We start from the raw sequence: 20,716 nt of genomic DNA on the forward strand, positions 1-20,716 counted from the left end.
ACATCCATTTAGACCAAAATTCACCACTCAGCATTCATCAATCTTCTTTGTCAATTCCTCAAGAAACTCAGTGAAGTTTGTCAGATGTGACCTCTCCTCTGCTTTGTATTTAATAAGATCATAGCTCATCTGATCATTCCCAATTCCAGTTTCCAGCCTTAACTCCATAACCTTTGATTCCCTTCCTCATGACAAATCTATCCATCTGAGCCTTGTATATAATAAATGACCCAGCCTCAACATCCCTCTGCATAATCAAATTCTACACAAACACTGACAATGCTGGACAAACTCAGCAGGTCTGGCCGCAGCTGAGGTGTGAGAAATAATTCAAATCTAGAGTGACTCTTGGTCAGAGTTGTTGTGTCTGTCCAGTGGGAAGGTGTAGAAAAGTGTTGATTTATGTGATGGGTTTGAGAGGCTTCACAGTCCTTTTCTCACCATAGAGGTAAGGCCCTGCAATGTAAAAGGGAATTCAAGAAGATAACATAGAGTCCTTGGTTGGCAGTGGGGAAGCTAATGCCTCAACCTACTTGAACCCTAATTCATCAACTTATTGAAATGGTCTGGAAGAATCTGCATTTCACTGCCAATTTCAAGGTATCCGGCAAAAACAAAAATTGCTTGAGAAATTTGAGTAGTGTCACTGGACCTAAAATGTTGTCGCTCTTTCTATCCACTCACGTTGCCAGATTGCTGATTTTCACCAGCAATTTCTGTTTTTGTAGCACACCTTGGCAGTGAAAACTGAAGTTTGCAGTGCACCTAGTTGTCAACAAACAAAGATTTGCAAATGCTGTAAATCTGAAACAAAACACAAATTGATGGAGAAACTGCTTTGCACAGAGGCTGCCAGACCTGCTGAGGTTCAGTGTTCCTGGAACAGACCAATACAGAACATTACTGTAAAACTCACTTCTTCTAAAAAAAACACAGTCACCCAGTCAAATTCATCTTCATGTTATCACTGGCATTTCATTCCGCAGGCTTCAATTTTACTTTTAATTCATTTATGTAACAATTTTACAATAGCCTTTTCAAGTCCAGAATCAAATTCCGTCTGCATCCGAATTGTGTCTTCATTAGAAAGCTCAATCAATTCTGTTAAGAAGAAGGTGTTTGGTATGCTTTCCTTTATTGGTCAGAGCATTGAGTATAGGAGTTGGGAGGTCATGTTCCAGATGGACAGGACATTGTTTAGGCCACTTTTGGAATATTGCATGCAATCTGGAAGGATGTTGTGAATCTTGAAAGGGTTCAGAAAAAATCTACAAGGATGTTGCCAGGGTTGGAGAATTTGAGCTATAGGGAGAGGCAGAATAGGCTTGGGCTATTTTCCCTGGAGCACTGGAGGCTAAGGGGTGACCTTACAGAGGTTTATAACATCATGAGGACATGGATAAAATAAATACTCTAGGTTTAGGGTGAAAGAGGCACGATTTAAATGAACTAAGGGCAACTTTTTCATGCAGGGGGTGGTGCGTGCATGGAATGCATTGCCAGAGGATGTGATAGAAGCTGGTACAATTACAACATCTAAAATGCAGCTGGATTGGTATATGAATAGGAAGGGCTTTGAGGGATATGTGCAAAGTATTGGCAAATGGGAATAGATTAGGTTAGGATATCTGGTCAGCATGGACGGGTTGGGCCGAAGGGTTTATTTCCATGCTGCACTTCTCTATGGCTCTATGACTTGCATTGAACAAACCCACACTGGCTTTCCTCAATTATCAAGAATTGTTCCTTAAATTTTCCGGCTACTGAGGTAATTCTCAATGCCCTGTTGCTGCAGCTTTACGTTTACACTTTATTTAAGAAACCAAAACACTTACGATACGACAAAATTGTATGAAAGTTTGACTGTAAAAACAATATTACAGGGCAGGAGGGGAAAAGGGACAGACTTGGACCAGCTGAATACTCTCTCCATGCGCCTTTACAGCCACACGGGCTGAAATATGTGCCACTGCCAACCACATGACAATTTTCAGACAACACTATAATAGGTGGGAGTGTGGACAGTGAGGAAGGTTCACAGAAATTATAGCAGGACTTTGATCAGTGGGAAAGTAGGCTGAGAAATGGCAAATGGAGTTTAATGCAGATAAGTCTGATGTCTTGCATTTTGGAAAGTCAAATCAAAGTAGGAGTTTCATGGTGAGTGTTAGCGCCTTAAGGACTGTAGTAGAACACAGGTACCTTGGAGTTCAGGTACATGGTTCTCTGAAAGTGGAGTCACAGATAGATGGGGCAATGAAGAAGGCTTTTTGGCCTACTGGTCTCCATCAGTCAGGGTATTAAGTATAGAAGTTGGGAAGTTATGTTGCAGTTGTACAGGACATTGGTGAGGCTGCATTTGGAATATTGTGTTCAGTTTTAGTCACCTTACTATAGGAAGAATGTTATTAGGAAAGAATGCAGAAGAAATGTAAAAGGATGTTGCCTGGACTCAAAGGTCTGAGTTACAGGGAGAGGTAGGACAAGCGAGGATTTTTTTTCTTTTGAACATAGGAGACTGAGAGGGGATCTGAGAGAAGTGAGTAAGCTCATGAGAGGCATGGATAGGGCGAATGCAAACAACTTTTTCCCCAGGGATGGGGAACCAATGAATAGAGGGAATCAGTTAAAGATTAGAGGGAATGAATAAAAGTGCAACTTTTTTACTCAAAGGGTGGAATGTCTGCCAGTGGAAATGATTGAGATGGTACATTCACATCATTTCAAATGCATTTGGATAAATACATGAATAGGAAAGGTTTAGAAGGAGATTGGCCAAGTGCAGGGAAATGGGGTTAGCGTGGATAGTTTTTGGTTAGCATGGACCAGTTTGGGTCGAAGGGCCTGTCTCTGTGCTATGGGACTCTATCAATCTCTGATTATAAGACCCTACCAAAGGAACCAATGACTGAATGTCCAGAGTAAACGTGGGATTATTTCCAGGTAACTCACAATCCATTGACTCAAAACAATGAATTTTAAAATAATCCTGATGAAGTTGGAATGTTTCTAGAGAAATTTGCAAATGAAATAACAACAGGTTTACTCTCTGATTCTTGGATTTATTGATGAAGTAATTTTTTTCGAAACCTTGTTTTCATTCTCGTGAATCACTGATGTTGTTTTGATTGAAGAAACTATTTTCAAATTTGATGCTATACGCCAAAAAAAATTAAAATTATGCAAACATTGACAAAATCTAAATAGATTCTGTGCATAGAGTGTCAGAGTAATAACTTTTATCAAACAGACATTTTTGTTGAGGTGACTTCAAGATATTTCACTGGAGATAATGATGAGAGAGCAATAACTCGGGGTAAGTGATAACTGTGACTCCACCTACATTGCAGTATGGACCAACTGAACGGTTTCAAACATGGTTAAGTATTATCACATCATGACAAAAAAGATCAGTCCACCCAACACTTTCAAATCTGATGTTTTCACATTTTCCAATTTTATTAAATAGTACTAACATTCTGGGTAATATTTACAGACCTGAGAAAAACAAGACCAGTTTCTCAATGTTATTAAATCATGTGTGGGGTATACATTACTGACACATGGTGAAAGTCGAAAGATCATTCTGATATTTTATTTTGATTGAGCCAAGTCGCCCTGTAAAGATTCCAATGAACCCAGTCTGAGACCCATTGACTGATTCATCTCCAACACCGTCATGTAGCGCCACCTCCCGCCTGTGGAGCAACATTATAGTCAGGAAGGTTCCCGGGTTCCGGCAGCTCACAGCTCATTCTACCCAGTCAGTCCCTCTCCACAACTGAGCTTCTCTTTGTTTCTCCTTCCCCGCCTCCTTCTTTCCCCCAGACTGAGGCCGACCCCCATCAGTTTACAGCTGGCAGGAGGCAGAGGGACAGGGTCAAATTATGGGATGGATCTGTCAGTGCCCTTTAATCCCGCAGATTGTCAGTGGGGCGGAGTTTTTCCCGCCGTCATTCCATCCTAGATGGAAGATGGGAAAGAGCCTCTCAGGGAACGAGTGGACGAAAGTGTGGAGATGGGACATGGTGTCCGCATTGTAAAATGACACCTGTCCACCCTCATAGTCCAGGAAAACCCCGATCTTCTGGGGATTCACACTCGGCGAGAGGGGGGTCCGTGATGGGGAGATGGAGGCAAAATAACCACATCCGGATAACAGGCTCACAATCCAGAATCCGGTCTCCGGGATCAGTTTGACCCCCCTTTCCTCATCACAGACTCTCGGGCCACTCCCAGACTCCACCAGGTCTTCCCCCCCCCCCCCACCTCCACCTCCCAGTAATGTCTCCCTGATGTGAATCCCTGTGATGAGCAGGACACAGAGCCAGGGATCAAATCTCTCCGTGGAGTCAGGGAGCTGATGGTGTTTGTTTTGGAGTCTCACACTGGTCCGGTCCTCAGACAGAATGAGCTAGGGATGTGCTGTGTTCGGGTCCAGAGTCAGAGAGGCTGGAGCTGGGGGAGAGATCAAATAACACCATCAGTGAGAGGGAGGGAGAGAGGAGCCAGGGAGAGCGAGGCCAATGAATGAGAGGAAAGAGTGAACGGGGAGTGAGCAGGTGGCCACAGAAGGAGTGGGAGAGGTGAGGGTGGGTGGTAGGAAGAGTAGGGTCAAAGATGGGAGTGAGCAGAAGGGTGGGCAGTGAAAGCAGGTGAGAGTCGGGCGGGAGATCAGGAGGGAGTGTTGGTTAGAGGTAGGGAGTGGAGAGTGAGATCCATGGAAAAGTGATGGGGAGGGAAGGTGAGGAGAGTGGAGCCTGTGTGGAGGTGGAAGGGGAATGCAGTGAGGGGTAGGGACAAGGAATCTGAGGAGATGGTGATTGGATGAATAAAGAGGTGGGCTGTGTGTGAGGTCATGAGTGTGGAGGAGGGGAGAGGCAGGGGGTAAGGTAAAAGGAGAAGGAAATTGGCAGCGAGTGGGATGGGGTGGGAATGAAAATGAGGAGGATGACTCAGAGGAGGAGAATCAGGGAGACAGGAGGTGAGAAAGTGAAAGGGGGATGAATGGGGGAAGGCTGAGTGCGTACGGGTGTGAGTGGTGTCATGATGCTGCTCCTTTAACAAGGTTAGTTTGTCCTTGTTTTGTACAGAGGGGCCATAACTGCATCACTTCCCATGTGTCTGGTTTGTATGTGTTCTAGGGCCGATTTGATTCTAGTTAACAGATACTGCCTCAGGCTTTCAAGTTTTTTTTTAAAAACACTTATACAATGAAAGGAGAGTGGCCAGTTCTCCCATCTCAGCTTTACTGTGGTTTTGGCATGGTTTGGTGTAGCAAGCAGTCAGGCTTTTGAGGCTGTTGGTCAAAGGAACAGCTCCATGCTGATCCTCTCTGTCTGTGACACCTCTCCTGTAAGAATCTGGGTTTGAATTTTCCTCTTTTTGCTGAGGCATTGTTTATGGGGATGTTGCAAATATTTGGAACAGCATCATTAAGTTGTGAATGAGTCAATTGGGTTTTAAATAGCTATATTATTCTGAAATATGTTTAGTTCTGTCCATGTGTAAATAAATACTGCTTTGTTTCAAACTGAGTGGTTGGGCCAGCTGCATCTCTCCTGGAGTATCCACTGTACCCCTGCTGAAAACAATTAGAAATATTAAGATCTGGGCCACCGTCTTGCAATGTTTTGAGGGAGTCTGGTCTAGTCCATAACAGGAGAATGAAGAGTCCGGGGGTGGGGGGTGGATGTGAGTGTCAGGGGTTAAGAATGAGGTTGAGGAGTAATTGGAGAGGAGGCTGGAAGAGAAATGAGGGCAAATGTAAGTGAGCTGGGAGAGGGAGGATGCATGGATATGAGGGTAAGAGGGTCAGGAGAGTGATGTGTTTGGTGTTGATGTATGTAAAGGGTGAGGAGGGACAGGAGCAAGGGTGAGTGCAATTGAAGTGGGAGCAAGGAGGGAGACGGGAGGTGGTGAAGGGTGTGGTGTGGGGGAGTGTGAGGAAGAGGGGTAAATGAAGGAGAAGTGTAGGAGAGGTAGGCATTATTGAAAGGAATTGCTTTGCTGGAGGGAGTGATTGAGGTTGAAGAGGAGGAAGAGATAGATGCGGGAGGCAAGGGTGAGGAGATAGGACAACTTTGGGGTGATGGATGGGAGTTTGTGGGGTGAGAGAATGGGGATTGTGTGAGGCCTGAGTGATGTCATGGGAAAGGGAGTCTTCACAAGGAGGAATTTTAAAAACCAGGAGCATTACTTAAACAGAGAAAACCTGCAGAATTTTGATGTGCAGAGTGATCTGGGTGTTCTGATGCATGAGTCAGAAAACGTTAGCGTGCAGGAACAGTGAGTAATTTGGCCATGTTGGTCATCAAGAGACTATCAACTTGTTAGCTAGGGAACTTGGGAAATAAATAGTGATGTCTTGAAAAGAGTTCATATTACAGAAAGAGGATGTGCTGTGGAGGTCTTCAAATATGTAAAGTGAGATAAATCCCTGGGACCCGATCAGGTGTTTCCCAGGAACTAGAGAAGCTAGGGAAGAGATTGCTGGTCCTCTTACTGACATATTTGTATTATAAACAGCTACAAGTGCGGTGTCAGAACTGGGGGTTGGCTAATTTGCTGCCATTATTTAAGAAAGGCTGTAAGGAAAAGCAAGAAAACTACAGACCAGTGAGCTTTACATCAGTGGTAGGTCAGTTATTGGAGAGGGTGGGACAGGATTTACATGCAATTGGAAAGGCAAGGATTTATTAGGAATAGTCAATAAAGCTTTGTAAGTGGGAGATCACATCTTGATTGAGTTTTTTGAAGAGGTAACAAAGATGATTAATGAAGGTAGAGCGATAGATGTTGTTGAGGTGGACTAGAAAAAACTTTTAACAAGGTTCCACATGATAAACTGGTTATAGAAGTTAGATCACATGGGTTCCAGGGAGGATTCTGAAGAAGGGCTAATGCCCGAAACGTCGATTCTCCTGTTCCCTAGATGCTGCCTGACCTGCTGCGCTTTTCCAGCAACACATTTCCATCTCTGATCTCCAGCATCTGCAGGCCTCACTTTCTCCTTCCAGGGAGGATTGCCAATTCAGGAAAAGAAAGTTGGCTTGAAGGTAGGATACAGAGTGTTATGGCAGAGGGTTGCTTTTCAGACTGGAGGCCTTCGACCAGCGGTGTGCCACAAGGATTGGTGCTGGGTCCCACTGCTTTTAGTCATGTATATAAATCATTTGGGTGCAAGCACAGGAAGCATGGTTAGTAAGTTGGCAGTTGACACAAAAATGACACCTAGTGAACAGTAAAGAAGATTATCTCAGACTGCAACAGGATCAGAGGGGCCAATGAACCGAGGAGTTGCAGATGGAGTTTAATTTAGATAAATGTGGAGTGTTGCATTTTGGTTGGGTGAACCAGGCCAGGTCGAACACAGTTGATGGTGTGGCCCTGGGGAGTGTTACTGAGTGGGAGGCCTGGGGGTGCAGGTACATGATTCCTTAGGGTGGAGTTGCAGGTGGACAGGGTGGTGAAGAGGGTGTAAGCTCACTTGCTTTCAAAAGTTGATTGTGGGCAGATATTCGCAGTTGAAGGGATGGCTGGAAAATGGGAAGCCTTCAAAAATGAGATAACAAGTGTCCAGAGACAAGTTATGAAGGTGTAGAGGTGTACTGTACCTTTAAGAGAGTTGAAAAGCTTGCAAGGACTGACAAAGCACAGAGATTCCTGAACGCAGTAGCAATGTAACACTTGGTCAAAACAAACAGCAGCATCTGGCTTGCCATGAAACAAAAAAACAAATTCAAATTTGGCCAATCAGTTTAAATTATGCCTCAAGATACCAAAATCCAATAGCATTTGAATTTAGTTGTGTGGTATAAAACTGGACATTTTTAACAGTTAGAAGAACTGCCAAACCAGCAACAAGTACAGACTGATTATATTATCTACCAATTGTGTGCTTCCAATTAACCTGTTGGACTATAACCTGGTGTTGTGTGATTTTTAACTTTGTACACCCCAGTCCAACACCGGCATCTCCAAATCATGTATATTATCTACAGTGTGGAAACAGGCTCTTTGGCCCAACAAGTCCACACCAACCCTCCAAAGAGTAACCCACCCAGACCCATTTCCATCTGACTAATGCAACTAACACTATGGGCAATTTAGCATGGCCAATTTATCTAACCTGCACATCTTTGGACAGTGAGAAGGAAACCAGAGCACCTGGAGGAAACACAGACACAGGGAGAATGTGCAAACTCCACACAGACAGTCACCCCAGGCTGGAATTGAACCTGGGAACACTGGTGCTATGAGGCAACAGTGCTAACCACTGAGCCACCCACTGCTAGCAGAACAACTCACTGAAAGGTACCTGTCTATAAGTTTGTGCAGCAAAACATCAAAAGTGACCTCGAGAAAATCTGCAGAGAAAAATCTACAAAGGACAATTGATAAAGCTGACTGGTTTTTGAAGCGTGATTTAAAACAAAAATTTATCGGGATTTTCTTATCATACTAGTATACTAGGAAGGTAAAAAATAATTTTAAGAGTTTGGGAAAAAATCTGCCACCCTGCCTACCCATAGTATGCCCACACAGAACACAGGAAATCAAACCTGTCCAAACCATTACAGAAACACCCAGAATGCCTCAGCATTGACCAAACAGGCTGACAGGAAAATCCAGAAATGACCATAGTCATTCGCAGACGCTTCCCAAGACGCACTCAGAATAAGCTTCCTGGGCTCAGTTAACCCAGTTGTCCCAAAGCCCCGAGGGCAGTTTCATAACCCAGCAATTCCAAAGCCACACAAAGGAGAGGTCAAACAGAGAGGCGCCAGAAAACCTTGCTTACAGCACAGGAACAATGGAAACACCTTATTGTTTATAAAAAAAAATTCTCACCTACGTGCAAAGAGAGCTGAGATCTCCTGATCCCATCAAGACCTCATTGATGCTGCCATGGTGTTACATTGTATCGACAATCAGGACATTCTTCCGATAAGTGTTTTTCAATTTTCACCATTGCAAATGGATTACTTAATTTCCAAATACAATGTATCTTTCCCCATTTCAATTAACCTCATTGTACAAGATTCCTACAAAACCTGGCTTGATTCTCAGCTCGAGGAAAAGAGTTTTTGGCTACCTGGACAGACTGTCTGTGCTGTTTCAGCTTAGTCAATTTCTATTCCAGTGCTATGGTTTGTAATAAACAGCTTGTCAATTTCACCCGATCTGGGTTGTGCGATTTCTGCTTTATTGGGCTAATTTCTCTGACAAAGAGAAAGGAGTTGTTAATTGTTGTTGGTTTTAATATTCTCTGTTGGATTTAAAAAATAATATTGTTATTTATTACCTTAAATAGTGACCTCTGGTAAAGACAATGACTGCAGATGTTGGAAACCAGATTCTGGATTAATGCTGTTGGAAAAGCACAACAGTTCAGGCAACACTCAAGGAGCAGTAAAATCGACATTTAGGGCAAAAGCCCTTCATCGTGGAATACGTGGTATTCCTGATAAAGGGCTTTTGCCCGGAATGTCTATTTTACTGCTCCTCGGATGCTGCCTGAACTGCTGAGTTTTTCGAGCACCACTAATCCACCTCTGGGATAGTTGTTTGCCTCTCGAATTTTAACAGATTACAGCACGGGCTGAGTCTTTTCTGTATAGCTGGTTTAAATTAGCAGAGAGATTTACCCTCTGTTGTAATAGACAGTACAATCATCTTAGTGTGAAAGGGGAGGTTGGTAGTTGTAGGGAATGATGGATGACTGGAGAAATTCAATCTTTGGTTCAGAAAAAGAAAGAAGCATATATCAGGAAAAGACAGCTGCGATTGCGTGAATCATTGTACAAAGACAGTTGGAGTATACTTAAAAGAAAATCAGAAGGGTAAAAGCGGGGCATGAGATAGCTTTGGCAAATAGGGTTAAGGAGAATGCAAAGGGATTCAATAAATACATAAGGACAAAAGGGTAACTTTGGAGAGAATAGGGCACCTCAAAATCAGCAAGTCTCTGTGTGTAACAGAAGGAGGTGGGGGTATTATAAGATGAGTACTGTGCATCAGTGTCGACTGTGGAGAAGGACATGGAAGGTATAGAATGTTGGGAAGTCAATGGTAACATCTTGAAAAATGTCCATATAACAGAAGAGGAGGTGCCTGAACACTTAAAATGCATAAAGGTGGATAAAACCCCAGGACCTGATCAAGTGTAACCTCGAACTCTGTGGGAAGCTAGGGAAGTGATTGCTGGGCATCTTGCTGAGCAACATCAATAGTCAAAAGTGATGTGCCAGAAGACTGAAAGTTGGCTAACATGGTGCCACTATTTAAGAAAGGTGGTAAAGAAAACCAGGGAACAATAGACCAGTGAGCCTGACATTGGTGGTGAGCATGTTGTTGGAGAGAGTCCTGAGGGATTGGACTTACATGTGTTTGGAAAGGCAAGGACTGATTAGATGTTGTCAACATGGCTTTTTTTTTATGGGAAATCATGTCTCACTGACTTGTTTGAGATTTTTGAAGGAATAATGAAGAGGATTGTTGAGGGCAGATGTGATCAATATGGACTTCAGTAAGGTGTTTGACAAGATTCCTCATGGTAGTCTAGTTGGCAAGGTTGGATCTCATGGAATAGAGTGAGAATTAGCCATTTGGATACAGAACTGGCTTGAAAGTAGAAGACAGAGGATGGTGGTGGAGGTTTACTTTGGAGGTCTGTGACCAGTAGTGTGCCACAAGGATTGGTGCTGGATCCACTGCTTTTTCTTGTTGATACAAATGATTTGGGTGTGAACATAGGAAGTATATTTAGTCAGTTTGCAGATGACATCAAAATTGGAGGTGTAGTGGACAGCGAAGAAGTTTACCTCAGAGTAATGATTCGGAGATGCCGGTGTTGGACTGGGGTGTACAAGGTTAAAAATCACACAACACCAGGTTATAGTCCAACAGGTTTAATTGGAAGCACACTAGCTTTCGGAGCGACGCCCCTTCATCAGGTGATTGTGGAGGGCTCAGAGTAAAATGAGATCTTGATCAGATGGGCCAATGGGCTGAGGAGTGGCAAATGAAGTTAAATTTAGATAAATGTGAGGAGATGCATTTTGGAAAAGCAAATCTGAGCAGGACATATACACCTAATGGTAAGGTCTGGGGAGTGTTGGTGAACAAAGAGACCTTGGAGTGCAGGCTCATAGTTCCTTGAAAGTCGAGTCTCAGGTAGATAGGATAGTGAAGAAGGCATTTGAAATGCTATCCTTTATTGATCAGAGCACTGAGTTTAGGAGTTGGGAGGTAATGCCGTGGCTGTAGAGGACATTGGTTAGGTCACTTACAGAATATTGTGTGCAATTCTGGTCTCCTTCTGATCAGAAGGATGTTATGAAACTTGAAAGGATTCAGAAAATATTCACAAGGATGTTGTCAGAACTGGAAGATTTGAGCCACAGGGAGATGTTGAATTGGTTTACGCTGGAATGCCGGAGACTGAATGATGACCTTATAGAGGTTTATAAAATCATGAGGGACATGGATAGGGTAAATAGACAAGATATTTTCCCTGGGGTTGTGGACTCCAGAACAGATGGCATTGGTTTAGGGTGGGATGTCTACATGTGTAAGTACGGACGATGCATGAGGCGCTAGATGAATATTTCACTTCAGTGATTTATTGTGGAGAAGGAAACATTTAAAAGGGACCAAAGGGGCAACTTTATCACGCAGAGGGTGGTGCGTGTATGGAGTGAGCTGCCAGACGAAGTGGTGGAGACTGGTACAATTACAACATTTAAAAGGCATCCGGATGTGTAAATGAATAGGATGTGATTCGAGGGATGCGGGCCAAGTGCTGGCAAATGGGACTCGATTAGTTTAAGATACTTGGTCAGCTTGGACAAATTAGGCTGAAGGGTCTGTTACATGCTGTACATCTCTATGATTCTCTATGATGTGGCCTTCATGGAGTGGAAAATGAGATGCTGTTCTTCCAGATTATGCTGAGCCTTGAGCTGGAAAAACAGTATCTCATTTCCCACTTGGGGACCCTGCAGCCTTCAGGACTCAGTATTGAAGTCCTGAATATACTTCAATACTCAGGACTTGAAGTATTGAAGTCCTTCATCGAATATGTGGATAGGAACTGAACCAGGGGATAAAAGATCAAATCAAGGTAGGACGTGATGAGTTCTATGGGGCGGGAGCAGGCCGAAACAATGAGATTTGTTGTGAATTTTGGGAAGGAAGTAAAAGTGAGTTGTGTGGGGTTGGCGAGCTGTCAGCTTGGAGGCAGTGCTCTCAAATCCAACCCTGACTTTGTTATGAAGCCTGCTGATCAGGGTGGGGCTGTTGTAGTCTGGCAGACTGACCTCTACTTTGTAGGTGCTGAGCACCAGCTCTCAGATACCTCCTCCTATCTCCCACTAGACCGTGAACCCACAATGAAACACCAGACCATTGTGTCAACCATGGTCACTGATCTCATTTCATCTGGTGATCTCTCCCCCCGGCCCCCCCACTGCTTCCCAGCTGATAGGCCCCCAGCCTGACACAGCGCACTTCTACCCCCTTCCAAACATGCTCAAACAGGACTGTCCTGGCAGACACATTGATTCTGCCAGCTCCTGTTGCACAGAACTCATCAGTTCCTACCATGACTCACTGGTCCTGTCCTGGCCCGCTTATGATCACAATTTCTTGTACACTTTTTTGTAAGTTCCAAAATTTCCAATTTGAGGACTCCAGCCACCTCCTCTGTCCCATGGATGTGCAATCCCTTTACACTTCCATCCCCCATTGTTTTCAGGGCTCTCTGCTTCTTCCTAGAACAAAGGTCTGAACTAATCCCACCCCCCCCCCCCCCCCACCCTCCCACCACCACCACCCTCCACTCCTTGGCTGAGCTCGTCCTCACCCTCAAACACTTCTCTTTTAACTCCTCTCATTGTCTTCACGTCAGAGCGGTGACCATGGATACCAGCATGGGCCCTAGTTATGCCTGTCTCTTCGTGGGGTAGTTGGAATATTCCTTTTTCTGTCCTATTCCAGCCTCCACCCATAACCTTCTCTCTGGTATATCAATGATAATATTAAGGCTGTCTCATGCTCTCATCTGGAATTGGAAAGGTTTATCAATTATGCTTCCAACTTCCACCCCACTTTCTCCTTAACCTGGTCCAGCTCTGACTCCTCCATTCCTTTCCATGACATCCTATTTCCATTTCTGGGAATAGACTGGCCACCAATATCCATTATAAACTCACTGACTCCCACAGATAACTGAACTGTCCATCCTCACACCCTGCTTCCTGTAAATACTCCATTCCATTCTCCCCAGGACCTGATCAGGTGTATCCTAGAACTCTGTGGGAAGCTAGATAAGTGGTTATTGGGCCTCTTGCTGAGATATTTGTATCATTGATCGTCACAGGTGAGGTGCTGAAAGACTGAAGTTGGCTAATGTGGTGCCACTGTTTAAGAAGGGTGGTAAGGACATGCCAGGGAACTAGAGACCAGTGATTCTGACATTAGTGGTGGGCAAGTTGTTGGAGGGCGTCTTGAGGGACAGGATGTACATGTATTTGGAAAGGTAAGGACTGATTAGGGATAGTTAACATGATTTTGTTAACATGGAAAATCATGTCTCACAAACTTGATTGAGTTTTTTGAAGAAGTAACAAAGAAGATTGATGAGGGCAGAGCGGTAGATGTGATTTATATGGACTTCAAAGGTAGAAGGCAGAGGGTGGTGGTGGAGGATTGTTTTTCAGACTGGAGGCCTGTTACCAGTGGAGTGCCACAAGGATCGGTGCGAAGTCCTCTATTTTTTGTAATTTTCATAAATGATTTAGATTCGAGCACAAGAGGTACAGTTAGTAAGTTTGCAGATTACACCAAAATTGTAGGTGTAGTGGACAGCAAAGAGAGTTACCTCAGATTACAACCGGATCTGGACCAGATGGGCCAATGGGCTGAGAAGAGGCAGATGGAGTTTAATTCAGATAAATGCGAGGTGCTTCATTTTGGGAAAGGAAATATTAGCAGGACTTACACACTTAATGGTAATGTCCTAGGGAGTGTTGCTGAACAAAGAGACCATGGAGTGCAGGTTCATAGCTCCTTGAAAGTGGAGTTACAAGTAGATAGGATAGTGAAGAAGGCGTTTGATATGCTTTCCTTTATTGGTCAGAGTACTGAGTGCAGGAGTTGGGAAGTCATGTTGCGGCTATATAAGACATTGGTTAGGCCACTGTTGGAATATTGCATGCAATTCTGGTCTCCTTCCTATTGGAAAGATGTTGTGAAACCTGAAAGTGTTCAAAAACGATTTACAAGGATGTTGTCAGGATTGGAGGATTTGAGCTATAGGGAGCGTTGGCGGCTGAGAGGCCACATTATAGAGCTTTACAAAATTATCAGGGGCATGGATAGGATAAATAGGCAAAGTCTTTTCCCTGGGGTCGGGGAGTCCAGAACTAGAAGGCATAGGTTTAGGGTGAGGGGGGAAAGATATAAAAGAGATCTAAGGGGCAACTTTTTCACACAGAGAGTGGTACGTCTATGGAATGAGCTGCCAGAGGAAGTGGTGGAGGCTGGTAAAATTGCAACATTTAAGAGGTATTTGGATGGGTATATGAATAGGAAGAGTTTGGAGGAATACGGGCCGGATCCTGGCAGGTGGGACTACATTGGGTTGGAATATCTAGTCAGCATGGACCAAAGGGTCTGTTTCCATGCTGTACATCTCTATGACTCTATATAGAATGTGGGGAAATAGATGGTGACGTCTTGAAAAATGACCATATTACAGAGAAGGAGGTGCTGGATGTCTTGAAATGGATAAAAGTAGATAAATCCCCAGGACCTGATCAGGTGTATCCAGGACCTCTGTGGGAGGCGACAGAAGTGATTGCTGGGCCCCTTGCTGAGATATTTGTATCATTGATAGTCACAAGTGAGGTGCCAGAAAACTAGAGGTTGGCTAACGTGGTGCCACTATTTAAGAAAGGTGTTAAGGGAAAGTAAGAACAATAGACCAGTGAGCCTAACACTGGTGGTGGGCAAGTTGTTGGAGGGAATCCTGAGGGACAAACTTCATATGTATTTGCAAAGGCAAGGACTAATTAGGAGGGATAGTAAGCATGGCTTTGTGTGTGGGAAACTATGTCTCACGAACTTGATAGAGATTTTGAATAAGTAACAAACAGATTTGATGAGGGCAGAGCAGTGGACATGGTCTATTTGGACTTCAATATATCGCTCGACGAGGTTCCCCATGGGACACTGGTAAGCAAGGTGAGATTTCATGGAATACAGGGAGAACTAGCTAAATGGATGCAGAAGTGGCTCGGAGGTAGTAGACAGAGGGTGGTTGTGGACAGTTGCTTTTCAGACTGGAGGCCTGATCCGGTGGTGTGCCACAATTGGTGCTGGGTCTACTACCTTTCATCATTTATATAAATGATTTGGATATGAACCTTGGAGATATGTTTACTAAATTTGCAGATGACACCAAAATTGGAGACGTAGTGGACAGTGAAGAAGATTACCTCAGAGTACAATGGGATCTTGATCAGAGGGGCCAATGGGCTGAGAAGTATCAAATGGAGTTTAATTTATATACAAAGTTTGTGCGAAGATTTGTAGCTCGGGTGCTCGTTGTTGTGGTTCTGTTCGCCGAGCTGGAAGTTTTTGTTGCAAACGTTTCGTCCCCTGGCTAGGCGACATCATCAGTGCTTGGGAGCCTCCTGCGAAGTGCTTCTTTGATGTTTCTTCCGGTATTTATAGTGGTCTGTCCCTGCCGCTTCCGGTTGTCAGTTTCAGCTGTCCGCTGTAGTGGACTCACCAGAACGAAGGACCCGATACGCAACATGAGCAAAACTAATGTAGTGTACAAAATACCATGCAAGGACTGCACAAAACACTATATAGGACAAACAGGAAGACAGCTAACAATCCGCATACATGAACATCAACTAGCCACGAAACGACACGACCAGCTATCCTTAGTAGCCACACACGCAGACAACAAGCAACATGAATTCGACTGGGACAACACTACTATCATAGGGCAAGCCAGACAGAGAACAGCCAGGGAATTCCTAGAGGCATGGCATTCATCCACAAACTCCATCAACAAACACATCGACCTGGACCCAATATACCAACCACTACAGCGGACAGCTGAAACTAATAACCAGAAGCGGCAGGGACAGACCACTATAAACACCGGAGGAAACATCAAAGAAGCGCTTCACGGGAGGCTCCCAAGCACTGATGATGTCGCCTAGCCAGGGGACGAAACGTTTGCAACAAAAACTTCCAGCTCGGCGAATAGAACCACAACATTGAGCAAACTGTGCAGAGTTTCAGTAAAGAGCATGTCCTACCTTCTCTTCCGACAAGCTTTCTCCTGAAAGAAATGAATCACAAACAGTGAGGATGACAGTAACAGATTTCATGAGGAGACAGACAGGCTGCTGAAATGTGGTGATGAAGGGTTTTTGCCCGAAACGTCGATTTTCCTGCTGCTCGGATGCTGCCTAACCTGCTGTGCTTTTCCAGCACCACTCTAATCTAGACTCTGGTTTCCAGCATCTGCAGTCATTGTTTTTACCTTGCTGAAATGAGCAGAGCTGAAAATGTGTTGCTGGAAAAGTGCAGCAGGTCAGGCAGCATCCAGGGAACAGGAGAATCGACGTTTCGGGCATAAGCCCTTCTTCAGGAATGAGGAAAGTTTGTCCAGCAGGCTAAGATAAAAGGTAGGGAGGAGGGACTTGGGGGAGGGGCGTCAGAAATGTGATAGGTGGAAAGAGGTCAAGGTGAGGGTGATAGGTCAGACTGGGGTGGGGGCGGAGAGGTCAGGAAGAAGATTGCAGGTTAGGAAGGCGGTGCTGAATTCGATGGATTTGACTGAGACAAGGTGGGGGGAGGGGAAATGAGGAAACTGGTGAAATCCGAGTTCATCCCTTGTGGTTGGAGGGTTCCTAGGCGGAAGATGAGGCGCTCTTCCTCCAACCGTCGTTTTGTTGTGGTCTGGCGATGGAGGAGTCCAAAGACCTGCATATCCTTGGTGGAGTGGGAGGGGGAGTTGAAATGTTGAGCTACAGGGTGGTTGGGTTGGTTGGTCCGGGTGTCCCAGAGGTGTTCTCTGAAACGCTCCGCAAGTAGCCGGCCTGTCTCCCCAATATAGAGGAGGCCACATCGGGTGCAGAGGATGCAATAGATGATGTGTGTGGAGGTGCAGGTGAATCTGTAGCGGATATGGAATGAGCAGACACAACACGGAAGTGTGCAGTGATACATTTTGGAAGGAAGATCGAGGAGAGGGTAAAATAAACTGGAACTGCCCATCAGTCCCGCTCACAGAGACAGTGACTCTCACACTCCCACTGTACCAGACACAACCACATACCCTCCACATGGAACTGGATTACTATGGGAGTTCCAGGAGATAATTAAACTTGGGGAACATGGAGATAATAACAAAACAAGTAAAAACATCACAACACATTCCCGGGAGAATGTCTGTATTTCCGAGATTCTGTAGACAGTGTGGCAGCGGTTACAAAAACAGAATTTTTTTACACTAAATTCAATATTATTTTTACAGCTGTCATCATGTCCGAAATCTATCTGAAATAACTTGCAATATATTCTCTCACCGTCAGAAACATCCGCTCGTCTTTTTGCTCCATCTGTTTCTGCAACTTTAAGAGTTTTTCCTCAATAGAATTTAAATCCTCCTGAATCTCTCGAAGGTTTCTCTCCATTGGTTCTACAATCCTCTCCTCTTCTTCCCTGAGATCTCTGAGTAAACGCTGCTCTTTCTCAGTGAGAATCTGGTGCATTTTAGTGAACTCGGATGTGATGTGGGTCTGCAGACTGCTCGCCTGTTCCTACAGAATGAAATGTGAAACCTCATTAATGTCCCGCGATAAAGGGAACAAAACTCACCGAGATCCCAGAGAATCGGCACAGGGAGAGCTCACCCTCACTTCGGAAATCTTCCGTTTCTGGGTCAGTTCCGTTTGTAGAACCGCGGATTTCTTCTCTGTGAGAGAATCTAAGGAAGATTTCAGTTGATGCTGGAGTTGGAATATAAAATTGTATTCTTAAAGTGTTCCCCCTGAAAATGTGATAAAACCTTTTTAAAAATATTTCAGAAAAACACTAACGCTTCGGAAGAGCAATTGTCAGCGATAGAGTTCCTGTCCCTGACAGAAGTCTCCCCGCTTCTGACGTGTCTCATAGATGGCCTGAACGGATTGATTAGAAATATCGATTACAAAATACACTGTTTACCTTGTAGATGTCAACAGCTTCATTGATCGGAAGGAAGTTGTGAGTTTTGTGTCCCCGCGAATCTCTACATATACAACAGATCGATCAGAGGGCGGATCCTGTCGAGCGGTTCCCTGGGCAGACGGTCAAAGTCATTTGGCAGAATGCCTCATCGCCAGAACTCTCCAAAAAGCACCAAGACATGGCTTGGCTGGTGGTGAGAAGGGCTCTGCCTGTGAGATCCTTTATGCACGCCCAGACTCTCAGCAGCACCGCACGCTGCCCTCGAAGCGGCTGCAGGGGCGGGGGGGGGGGACACGAGACTGTCACACACCTCCTTCTGGAATGTGCCTACGCAGAGGAAGTCTGGAGAGGAATGCAGTGGTGTTTGTCGAGGTTCGTCCTGAGAAGCGCCCTGACGCGGGACTCCGTGCTCTACACGGAGACGGACATCAACTGTGCTGGAGGATCATAAAAGAGCTGTTTGGTCTGTCCTAAACCTGTTGATCTTCCAGCTGGAGGAGTTGACCCCAACTGAGTGTTGCAGACTGGCACATTCCAAGGTTCAGGACTACGTGTTGAGGGATGCGCTGAAGCTTGGGGCAGCTGCCACCAAAGCGCGGTGGGGAAAGACCACCTTGTAATGTCTGCCTGCCTAACGAAGAACAGGGGTCCACCCAGTCATTTGGGCTCTGCTGATGCCTCAGCAGAAGAACTGGATAGTAAATGTACAGACTTGTATATATGAAAAATAAATTTCAATGTCTGTATGTAAAGCAATGTAATGTGTGCACAAGATTGGCATGACCAATTGTATAGAGATCCAAATAATTTTATGAATAAAGTATATTTTTGAAATGAAAAAAAAGTTCCTGCACTGTTGAACAGATTCAGTTCAACGTTTCCCTGAGAATTTTCACTGCAGTGCTTAGAGACTGATTACAGGAAATTGGGACGGACCTAGGCCATTCAGCCCCCATCATTCAACATGATTCTGTCTGATCCTTTACTCCAGTGCCTTTTACCCTCCCGATTCCAATAACCCTGAATGCCGTTGGTAATCAGAAATCTGTGACCTCCATCCTGAAACATACTGAAGGAGTGATCTATCACGTTCCTCTGATGTAGAGAATTACAGGCTAACTGAGCTCCTATCCAACTGATGCAAGTCTTCCCTACTCCTATACTCAGATCCCCTTGCAATGAAGGCTCACTCACATTACTTTAGCCTTCCTCATATCTTGCTGCACCTGCTGATTACCCTTCAGTGATTTATTGACAAGGACACCGAGGTCCCACTGCACACCTGCACTCTTCAACCTCAACCTTTAGGAAATGCATTGCAAGTTTCTCCATATAGGATCATGGAATCCCTACAGTGTGGGATTCCATGATCCTATAGGTCCACACTGACCTTCCGAAGAGTGACCCACCCAGACCCATGGCCCTAGCTTATTATCCTATAGTTACCCCTGACTAATGCACCTAACATACACATCCCTGAAAATTATGGGCAATTTAGCATGGCCCATTCACCTGACCTGTATATCTTTGGATCATGGGAGGAAATCGGAGCTCCCAGAGAAAACCCATGCAGACAAAGGGCGAATGTGCAAACTCCACACAGAAAGTCGCTCAAGGCTGCAATCAAACACGGGTCCCTGGCGCTGGGAGGCATCAGTGCTAACCACTGAGCCATCAGGCCACCCTATTAGTTTCACATTTCTCCACATTATGTTTCATCCAGACCAGTCTGTTTTAAATTTGTGGTGGGCAAGTTATTGGAAAGGATTCTGAGAGATAGGATTTATGATTATTTGGAAAACTATAGTTTGATTAGAGATAGTCAGCATGGTTTTGTGAAGGACAGGTCACGCCCCACAAACCTTATTGAATTCTGTTGAGGATGTGGCAAAACACATTGATGAAGGTTGGCAGTGTGTGTGGTGTATGTGGACTTTAGCAAGACATTTGATAGGGTTCTCCATGGTAGCCTCATCTGGCAAGTAAGGAGGCATGGGAAACAGGGACATCTGGCTGTCTGGATACAGAATTGGCTAGCACATAGAAGATAGAGGCTGGTGGTTAATGGAAAGTATTCAGCCTGGAGCTTGGTGACCAGTGGTGTTCTGGAGAGATCAGTTCTGGGACCTGTGTTCTTTATAACTTTTATAAGTGACTTGGATGAGGAAGTGGAAGGGTGGGTGAGTAAGTTTGCCAATGACATGAAGGTTGGTGGACTAGTAGATAGTGTGGAGAGCTATTGTAGGTTGCAGCGGGACATTGACTTGGCTGATAAGTGGCAAATGGAGTTTAACCTGGAAAAAATTTAAAGTGATTCACTTTGGAAGGTTAAATTTGAATGCATAGTATAGGGTTAAAGGCAGGATTCTTGGCAGTATGGAGGAACAAATGGATCATGTCTACCAATCCCTCAAAGTTGCCACCCAAGTTGGTAGGGTTGCTAAGGAGGCCTATG

At 44.7% G+C, this 20,716-nt stretch overlaps 1 pseudogene; it reads right to left on the bottom strand.

Moving 5' to 3' along the window:
• Window positions 1-20,716, bottom strand: part of LOC148140088 (uncharacterized) — a 71,063-nt pseudogene that overhangs the window by 17,532 nt on the left and 32,815 nt on the right.

The sequence above is a fragment of the Chiloscyllium plagiosum genome, unplaced genomic scaffold (assembly GCF_037043375.1).
Source record: "Chiloscyllium plagiosum isolate Xiang-an unplaced genomic scaffold, Cpla_swu_hap1 HiC_scaffold_35, whole genome shotgun sequence".
NCBI classification, from domain to species: Eukaryota; Metazoa; Chordata; class Chondrichthyes; order Orectolobiformes; family Hemiscylliidae; genus Chiloscyllium; species Chiloscyllium plagiosum.